This window comes from Stegostoma tigrinum, chromosome 30 (assembly GCF_030684315.1).
Source record: "Stegostoma tigrinum isolate sSteTig4 chromosome 30, sSteTig4.hap1, whole genome shotgun sequence".
Taxonomy (NCBI): Eukaryota; Metazoa; Chordata; class Chondrichthyes; order Orectolobiformes; family Stegostomatidae; genus Stegostoma; species Stegostoma tigrinum.
The window spans coordinates 39,792,787-39,803,314 of NC_081383.1; the positions used below are offsets into that span (position 1 = coordinate 39,792,787).

General features: G+C 47.5%; 1 non-coding gene across 1 annotated transcript; it reads left to right on the plus strand.

Moving 5' to 3' along the window:
- Nucleotides 1–9,589: 9,589 nt before the first annotated feature.
- On the plus strand, nucleotides 9,590–9,662 carry trnar-ccu (transfer RNA arginine (anticodon CCU)). The gene has a single exon. It is a non-coding gene; the product is annotated as a tRNA-Arg (tRNA).
- The last annotated feature ends 866 nt before the right edge of the window (nucleotides 9,663–10,528 follow it).

Here is a 10,528-nt window from a genome sequence, read left to right on the forward strand (position 1 = left end):
TGTTTTATAAGAATCTAAAGTAGAAGCCTTGTTATAACAATTTTGATATTCTGTGGTATACTATTCAATTCCAATGTAATTTGAATGTATTAGAATGGACAAGATAGAACATAGAACAGTACAGCATAGTACAGGCCCTTCGGCCCGTGATGTTACGCCGAATTTTTACCCTAATCCTAAGGTCTATCTAACCTCCACCCCTACCTTACTATCATCCATATGTCTATCTAATAGCTGCTTAAATGCCCCTAATGATGCTGACTCCACGACCCTCTCCTGCAATGCATTCCACGCCCCAACCACTCTCTGAGTAAAGAACCTACCTCCGACATCACCCCGATATCTCCATCCACTCACTTTAAAACTAAACCCCCTCATAATAGCTACCTCCTCCCTAGGAAAACGTCTCTGGCTGTCTACTGTATCTACACCGAAATCAAGTCAGCTCTCGTCCTTCATCGTTCTAAGAAGAAAAGCCTGAGCTCTCTCAATCTTTCCAAGTAAGACCTTCCTTCCATGCCAGGCAACATCCTGGTAAATCTCCTCTGCACCTTTCCCAACACTTCCACATCCTTCCTGTAATGAGGCGACCAGAACTGGATACAATACTCCAGACGTTGCCAAACCAGGCTTTTGTATAGATAGAGCATAACTTGACAGCTCCTAAGCTCAATTCCTCTATTAATGAAAGCCAACACAGCATACGCCTTCTTAACAACTCTATCCACCTAGGTGGCAGCTTTCAGAGAACTGTGGACATGAACCCCAAGATCCCGCTGCTCCTCCACACTGCCAAGAATCTTTCCATTAACCCTGTATTCTGCTTTCAAATTTGTCCTTCCAAAATGAATCCCCTCACACTTTTCAGGGTCAAACCCCATCTGCCACTTTTCAGCCCAGCTCTGCATCCTATCAATGTCCCTTTGTAACCTAGAACAGCCCTCCGCACTATTCACAACCTGACCCACCTTTGTATTGTCGGCAAACGTACTAATCCACCCTTCCGCTCCGACATCCAATTCATTTACAAAAATCACAAATAGAAGAGGACACAGAACAGATTCTTGTTGTATCCTACTTGTAACTGAACACCATGTTGAATATTTTCCATTCACTAACACCCTTTATCTTCCCAGGGTCAGCCAATTCTGAATCCAATCTGCCACATTTCGCCCCATCCCATGTTTCCTTAACTTCTGCATGAGCCTACCATGGGGAAGCTTATCAACTGCCTTACTTAAATCCATGTATACCACATCCACTGCTCCACCTTTATCCGTGTGTTTGGTCACTTCTTCAAAGAATTCAATAATGTTTGTGGGGCGTGATCTACCCCTTAGAAATCTATCACAAATCAAACTGTGCCATTCCAAATGATCATAAATCCTGTCTCTCAGAGCCCTTTCCAATAATTTGCTCACCACTGACATAAGACTAACTGGCCTGTAATTTCCGAGGTTATCCCTATTCCCGTTTTTGAACAAGGTATTGATGTTTGACTCTCTCCAATCTTCCGGCAGTGTGCCAGTGGACAGTGAGGACAAAGAGATCATCGCCCAAGGCCCTGTGATCTCTTCCCTCACTTCCCATTGAATCCTCGGATAAATCTCATTAGGCTTAGAGCACTTATCTATTTTCAAGTTCCTCAAAATTCCTAGTACATCTTCCTCACTAACATTGATCTTCTCTAGCCTACCAGCCTGTTTCACATCGTCCTCCCCAACAACTAGGTCCCTCTCAGTTGTGAATACTGAAGAAAAGTATTCATTAAGGACCTCTCCTATCTGTTTAGGCTCTGTGCACAAATTCCCATTACAATCTTTGATCAGCCCTACCCTTTCTCTGATCATTCTCTTATTCCTCACGTACGTGTATAGAGCCTCAGAGTTTTCCTTGATCCGATCTGCCAAGGTTTTCTCATGCCCTCTTATAGCTCTCCTAAGTCTTTTCTTCAGCTCCTTCCTAGCTAACTTGTGTACCTCTAGAGCCTTTTCTGTTCCTTGTTTCCTAAACCTTACATCAGCCTCCTTCTTCCTCTTAACCAGTCATTCGACCTCTTTTGAGAATCAAGGCTCCCTCATTCGACCGCATCTTCCCTGCCTGCTAGGGACAAACATTTCAAGCGCACACAGTATGCATTCCTTGAACAATCTCCAAACTTCTATAGTGCTCTTCCCTGACAGCATCCGCTCCCATTTTACGTTACCCAGTTCTTGCCTAACAGAATTGTAATTACCCTTCACCCAATTATAAACCTTACCCTGCTGTATGTACCTATCCTTTTCCATGGCGGTTGTAAAAGCAACAGAGTTATGATGGCTACCACCAAGATGATCTCCTACCAACAGGTCTGACATTCGGCATGGTTCATTGCCAAGCATCAAATCCAAAGTGGCCTCTCCTCTTGTTGGTCAATCTACGTAATGTGTCAGAATTTCTTCCTGAACACACTGGACAACATGCATTCCATCAAAACTATTACAACTAAAAAGTTTCCAATCAATATTTGGAAAGTTGAAGTCACCCATGACTACAACCCTGTGATTTCTGCACCTTTCCAGTAGCTCCCAATCCACTCCTCCACTTCTCTGTAAATATTAGGAGGTCTATAAAAAAACCCCAACAAAGTGACTGATATAACAAGGTGTAGAGCTGGATGAACACAGCAGACCAATTGGCATCAGAGGAGCAAGAAAGCTGATGTTTCGGGTCTAAACCCTTCTTCAGAAATGAACAAAGTAACTGCTCCTTTCTTGTTTGTGACCTCAACCCCAACTGACTGTGTAGACATATCATTCTCGAACTGCCTTTCAGAAGCTGCTCTACTCACCCTGACTAGCAATGCCACTCGCCTAGCTCTTTTGCTACCCTCCCTATTTCTTTTAAAACATCTAAATCCCAGAACTTCCAGCAGCCATTCCTGTCCACACCCAAGTTACTGTTCTGGCCACAACATCATAGCTCCAAGTACTGACCCATGCTCCAAGTTCAGCCACCTTACTTCCGATACTTCTAGCATTGAAGTATACTCACCTCAAACCATCCCTGTGTCCACAATTATGCTCCAATGACTACATTTCTTTATTAACAACCTCACTCCCTATTGTATCTGTTGTAATTTAGAATTGATCCTTACAATATAAATGCATTAGCAAGTATATAAAAAGTTATTGTCTCATCCTCAGGAACCCACAACTAGACAACAATATTCTGGAATTATCCTTTGTTTATCATTTTTAAATTGGGTTTTCAACTGCTGAAAGTGGGAAGCTAAAAAAAAAAGTTTTGCTTCTGCTATAAAAATTGAGGACACTTTCCTCTCTATTTCATCTTTTGATTCCCTGATAGAACAAATCTGCCTATCTAGTGGTGGACATAACTTCAATTAAAAATATACCATCACCATTTCAAGGTATTGGGTGGGTAATAAAGGCCAGCCTTAAATTGGGCCATCTCCTGAGAATAAATATGAAAGCAAAGCAGAAAAGAGGAGGTTTGTTTAACTCGGTGATATGAAATCATTTTCACAAAATACTTTGTCCATTTTGACCTTTAATTTATGCCATTTTCCTTCAGGATGTGGATTTGTACACTGAACCCATCCCATCCCATCCAAGTAATCACCCTCTGGGCATATAATCAAAGATTCATAACCTTTTGAGTAATGTAAATAAGTGCCTCACATCCTGAACCTTCACAGAAGACAGCAACTCTGTAATCCATAAATCCACAAAATATCCTCTTCTTCAATGATGGGAAAGGCCCACAAATCAGGGAAAAATATAAGGTTAGGATAACAAAGTGTGAAGCTGGATGAACACAGCAGGCCAAGCAGCATCTCAGGACTGATGAAGGGTCTAGGCCCAAAACGTCAGATTTTGTGCTCCTGAGATGCTGCTTGGCCTGCTGTGTTCATCCGGCTTCACACTTTGTTATCTTGGATTCTCCAGCATCTGCAGTTCCCATTATCACAAAAACATAAGGCTGATACATTTGCATCTATCTTCATCTGAAGTGTGAAGTAGACAATCTATTGAAGCTCAACTATCTTCAGCTGCTTCATCAATGACCTACCTCCACTGCCCGTACAGTTTAGCATTTTTGTTCATGTTTGGACCAAGGTTGTAATTAGGATCAGAAGATGAGAGGACCTGGCAGGCCCAAAACTGTGCATCAGTGACCAGTTTAGTACTCAGTTTATAAGTTCTGAGGAAGGGTCACCAGACCCGAAAAGTTAACTCTGTTTTCTCCTCCACAGATGCCGCCAGACCTGCTGAGCTTTTCCAGCAGCTTTGTTTTTGTACTAATTTATTACACGCTGCTTGATATCTCTTTCAATAAACCTTTTCTTCATTTTGCTGATGTTCAAGAGTGCACCGGTAGGCAGTAACTGGGAGGTTTCATGTTTTTGGACAATGAATATGTGGGAAATTCTCCATATTTTTGGACAAATGCCTGTGTTGGGGCTACACTGGAAGAGCTTAGCTAATTGGTTAGCTCAAGAACTGGTTCTCAAGCACAAGATTTCAATACTATTGCTGGTATATTGTAAAGGCCCATAGGCTTTGCAGATTTTAATGCCTTCGGTTGTTGTTTGATTTTTTTTAAGTGAATTGGATTAGCTAAAATGAGAAAGTGAAGCTTGATCCAGTCTTTGGCGGGTAATCCTCAATCCTATATATGGCAACTTGCTGTTAAACAACAGAAACAACATACAATAGCCAGGGAAAAGTGATCCCACAGCCAACGAGGGAGATTTAAACTCTGCAGTCTGAGCATCTGTGATGTTGGGTAGAAGTCAAGCTGGACTATCCACTGGACTTTTTTGTGAAGATGGAGACATACACTTCAGTACTGATTTTTTTGTCCTTGTGTGCTTGACTTCCCTGTCTTTGATGATTTGGATATTTGTGGAATGGCTGTCTTCCGGTAGGTATTTAAATGATCACTATCAATCACCATTGGATGTGGTGGGGCAACTGATCATTGAGCTGTTAATAAGATCCCTTATACCTGCCTATTCAGGGCAGCTTCTGCTCTTTGGATTGCAATCAGTCCCACGTATGATTGCCTACTACTAGTCAATGACTAGATTGAGCTTCACTTTCATTTTCTATCAAGGAGCCAATTGAAGCCAGGGCTGTTAGTTCCCCCATTGCTCACTCACCCCACTGTAGGATTTCAGACAGGTCAGAGATGGTTGGAATGACAGTGGAAAGTCCACCTGGGCCATTGACAGATCGCGTTTCACCAGCAAACCACGAGAGGTGAGAGGGTGAGGCGTTGGCACTGCCCACCTCTGTCCATGTATTTCAATCACAGATCAGCCACTCTCTCATTGAAGGACAGAGTGGTACATAGCTGACTCCTGTTCTATGTTTCTGTTCTCCACCAATCATTACGTAGGTTTGTTGATACACGACATGAATGGCTGTTTAAAGATATTCAGCTGCGACAATTGGGCATGATTTTATTTAAAAACAATGGTTGGAGGAAGATTTAGGGTGTTTTTGTTCACTCCCCATAAATTTACCAAGGAGTATAAAGGTGGCAGTAGGTACAATACCCAGCTGAGGTTTCCTATCATTGTTGGACAGTAGGCCACAGGTCAGTGCTGGGCCTGAGTTGAAGGTGGAGGTGGGTGCCCATAGGATGTAAGTTTTGGGAAAATGTTGAGCATTTTTTTTCGTAACAAGGGGAGGAGACCTTGCCTCACTCTCCAATTCTCCTCAGATATCCCCACATAGATGTGATTGTCCTGTTTCCGAAATGAAAAGACCATCTCCTGTCACTGGTTTCATAGCAATTGACCAGGAGGGGACTCTGAAATGGCCTTTAATTTACAACTTAAAACTTGAATTGGTGAGAAGTTGGGAGACCAGACTCAGGCTTCCCTGATGTGGGCCACAAGTCCCGAAGGAACATGTGGGCTACTAGCCGTGAAGCGCAGTGTGACCTGGAGCATGGTGGGCAGTGAGGCCTGTACCAGTCTATGGTGAAGCAGCCCTGGAGCATCACGCAGTCAGGCAGTGAGAGCGGGAATAGGTAGCCCCGAGACGGTGAGTGCGGGAACAGGCAGTGAGAGTGGGAACAGGCAGCCGGGAGGCGGTGAGAGTGGGAACAGACTGCCCTGAGGCAGTGAGAGCGGGAACAGGTATCCCGAGGCAGTGAGAGCGGGAACAGGCAGCCTGGAGATGGTGAGGGGGGAACAGGCAGCCCTGAAGTGGTGAGAGCAGGAACAGGCAGCCCCGAGGGCTGAGAACAGGAACAGGCAGCCCCGAAGCTGTGAGAGCACAAACAGGCAGCTGGGAGGCAGTGAGAAAGGGAGCCAGCAGCCACGAGGTGGTGAGAGTGGGAACAGGCAGCCCTGAAGTGGTAAGAGCAGGAACAGGCAGCCCAGGGGCTGTGAGAGCACGAACAGGCAGACCGAAGGCGGCGAGAGTGAGAACAGGCAGTGACAGTCAGAACAGGCAGACCCAAGATAGTGAGAATGGGAACAGGCAGCCCCGAGGTGGACAGAGCGGGCACAGGTATCCACCAGGCGGGGAGAGTGGGAACAGGCAGCTAGAGTTGCTGACAGTGGGAACAGGAAGCCCCAAGGCAGTGAGAGTGGGAACAGGCAGCCCACAGACAGTTAGACAGGGAACAGGCAGCCCTGAGGTGGTGAGAGAGTGAACAGGCAGCTCAGAGATGGTGAGAGTGGGAACAGACAGCCCCAAGACAGTGTGAGGGGGAACAGGCAGCTTGAGGCAGTGAGAGTGGAAACAGTCAGCCCGGGGCCGGTGAGAGTCTGAACAGGCAGCCACAAGGTGTTGAGAGTGGGAACAGGCAGCTTGAGTCGCTGAAAGATGGAACCGGCAGCCCAGAGGCAGTGAGAGCAAACAGGCAGCCCTGAGGTGGTGAGAGCGGGCACAGGCATCCCCAAGGAGGTGAGAGTGGGAACAGACAGCCCAGAGGCAATGAGAGCTGGAACAGGCAGCCCCGAGGTGGTGTGAGTGGGAATGGGAGACCCCGAGGCAGTGAGAGTGGGAACGGGAGACCCTGAGGTGGTGAGAATGGGGACGAGAGGCCCCGAAGCGGTGAGAGAGGGAACAGGAGACCCCTGAGAGTGGGAACGGGAGGCCCCGAGGCGGTGAGAGTGGGAACGGAAGGCCCCGAGGCGGTGAGAGTGGGAACGGGAGGCCACGAGACAGTGAGTGTGGCAACAGGATGCCCCGAGACAGTCAGAGTAGGAAGAGGCAGCCTCAAGGAGGTGAGATCGGGAACAGGCAGTCAGCTGGCAGAGAGAGAGGTAACAGGCAGCCCGAGGCTAGACAGTAGTAACAGGCCTCACGGGGCAGTAAAAGTGTAAACAGGGAGCCCTGAGGTGGTGATAGTGGGAACAGGCGGCATCGATACAATGAAAGCAGGGGCTGGCAGCCCTGAGGCGGTGAGAATGGCAACAGGAAGCCCCGAGGTGTTTATAGTGGGAACAGGCAGCAGCAATGCGGTTAGAGTGGGAACAGGCAGCCCTGAGGCATTGAGAGTGGGAACAGGAAGCCATGATATAGTGAGATCGGGAAGAAACAGCCCCGAGGCGGTGAGAGCGGAAACAGGTAGCCCCGAGGTAGTGAGAGTAGGAACAGGTAGCCCCGATGCAGTGAGAGTGGGAAGTGGCAGCCCTAAGGCGGTGAGAGCGGGAACAGGCAGCCCTGAGGCAGTGAGAGCGGGAACAGGCATGCCCGAGGTGGTGAGAGCGGGAACAGGCACGCCCGAGGTGGTGAGAGAGGGAACAGGCAGCCCTGAGGCAGTAAGAGCAGGAACAGGCAGCCCCGAGGTGGTGAGAGTGGGAACAGGCAACCCCGAGGTGGTGAGAACGAGAACAGGCAGTGCGAGTTGCTGAGAGCGGGAACAGGCAGCCCCGAGACAGTGAGAGCAGGAACTGGCAGTGAGAGTGGGAACAGGCAGCCCGAGGCGGTGAGAGAGCGAACAGGCAGTCTCGAGGCAGCGAAAGCAGCAACAGGCAGTCCCAAGATGGTGAGTGAGGGAACAGGCAGCTCCAGTCGATGAGAGAGGGAACAAGCAGACCCGAGGTGGTAAGATTGGGGACAGGTGGACCTGAGGCAGTGAGAATGGGAACAGGCAGACCCAAGGTGGTAAGAGTGGGAACAGGTGGACCCGAGGCAGTGAGAATGGGAATAGGCAGATTCGAGGCGGTGAGAGCAGGAGCATGTTGTGTGGCGTACGAGTCCAGCATGGCCAGGGGGTTATGGACTGTGATGTTGAACTATTAACTGTTTTTATTTGTTTTTCTACGCTTTAGAAAGAAGGACTGCAATGTTTAACTTCATGAATTACTTTCTTTATTCTCCTGCTTTGTACTAAGTTTCGGATACATTTGTACATAAGATGACACTGTAAGTGGCAGCTTGTAAACTTTTCACTGTACTGATGTTAGTGATTACATGTGACAAGTAAAAAGTTAATTCTAATTCTAATTCTAGAAATGGGTTTCCCATCCGTGAGTGTCACACTCAATAAAATCGCCCTCACCAGCAAATTCACTCTGGGAGAGGGAATTAAATCCCACCGCCCCATGTTTCTGAAGCTGCACCCACTGATGGTGAGCAGGTAACTGAGGGACCCATTGACCAGAATGTTTACACCAACTGACAAGAGGCACATTCTGCAACAATCACCACATTCATAATGCCCTGTTCACTTTTCAACCAAGGCTGTAATGAGGTCAGGAGCCGAGTGGTCCTGGTGGGATTCAAACTGTTTGAAGATGAGCAGGTTATTGCTGAGTTGGTGCTGTTTGTTAGTACTATTGATAATTTCTTCTATCACTTTACTGATGATCAAAAATAGACTGCCAGGGGAGGTAGTGAAAGCAGATACTATCTTGACTTTTAAAGAGCGTCTTGACAAATACATGAATGGGATGGGAATAGAGGGATACGGTATCCGGAAGGGTTGGGGGTTTTAGTTGTGATGAGCTGCATATCGGTGCAGGCTTGGAGAGCCGAAGGGCCTGTTCCTGTGCTGTAATTTTCTTTGCTCTTTGTATGCCCCAGAACATCGATGTACCCTCCGGAGACTCGCCATCCACCCTGTCCTTCTCCTTTGTGAACACCGATGCAAAGTATCTGTAATCTATATCTATCCTCACTGAACAACCCCCACCCCACTTCCCCTACACTCACCTTTGCAAGGTTTATCCCCTCCTCCTTGACCTGTCCATCTTCTATCTCACCTATCCGCCCCACTATCCAACTTCTATCACTGCCCCCCGCCCCCCACTCTCTATTTATTTCAGAGCCCTCTTCCCCTCCCCCATTTCTGAAGAAGGGTCCAAATCCAAAACATCAGTTTTCCTGATCCTCTGATACTGCCTGGCCTGTTGTGTTCCTCCAGCTCCACACAATGCCTTTGAATGTAGTTTGGCATGGAGTTGTATAATAATGCAGCGACAGTGTTGGCACTGAGTAAAAATGTGCATTGAAAATTAAAATGCCGACCGCATCTTGTAATGTCTCCTTCAGATCAAGTTAGGGTTTTGCACTCGTGCAGTATCTTAAACAATTGCACTGAGCCACAACAGCACCTGGCCCCAGTGGCCTAATGGATAAGGCACTGCCCTCCTAAGGCAGGGATTGCGGGTTTAAGTCCCGTCTGGGGTGCGTTGAGTTCTGCCGTGTGCCACAGCTTTTCGTTTTTAAAGCACGGCACTGTGGCTCAGTTGCCTGCCGCGCAATCTCGTTGCACTGTGAAATCCGGCTAAGATTGCACCGTGAGGCGACAGGGAGTGTGGAGTTTGAGCATTATTGCCTCGCTGGCTCGTGGTTCCTCGCACAGCTCAATGATGTGAGACGTACAGGCCAGGTGGTGTGTCAGAGATAATGGGAACTGCAGATGCTGGAGAATCCAAGATAATAAAGTCTGAAGCTGGATGAACACAGCAGGCCAAGCAGCATCTCAGGAGCACAAAAGCTGACGTTTCGGGCCTGGACTCTCTGATCAAGGGTCTAGGCCCGAAACATCAGCTTTTGTGCTCCTGGGATGCCACAGGTGGTGTGTCATTTGAGGAGCAGTTGAGGGTTCTGGGTTTGTACTCGATAGAGGTTAGAAGATTGAGGTATGGATCTGATTGAAACTGACAGAATACTGAGACCCCTGGGGAGGGTCGATGTCGAGAAGTTTCCACGGGTAGCAGAGACTAGGAACCGTGGTCACAGCCTCACACTGGAGGGAGAACGCTTTAGAGCTGAGATCAGGAAGAAACATCTTCACCCAGAGGATGGTGTATCTGTGCTGCAGAAAACTGTGGAGGCCATCTCATTTAGTGCCTTGAAGATAGAGATAGATAGATTCTTCATTCGTAAGGGGATCAAAGGGTCTGGGGAGAAGGCAGGGGAATGGGGCTGAGAAACAAGTCAGCCACCATTGAATGGTGAATCAGACTCATTGGGCCAGTTGGCTGAGCACTGCCCCTACATTGTATAGTCCGATATAATTCTGCCCCTACATCGTAAAGTCCTCTATAATT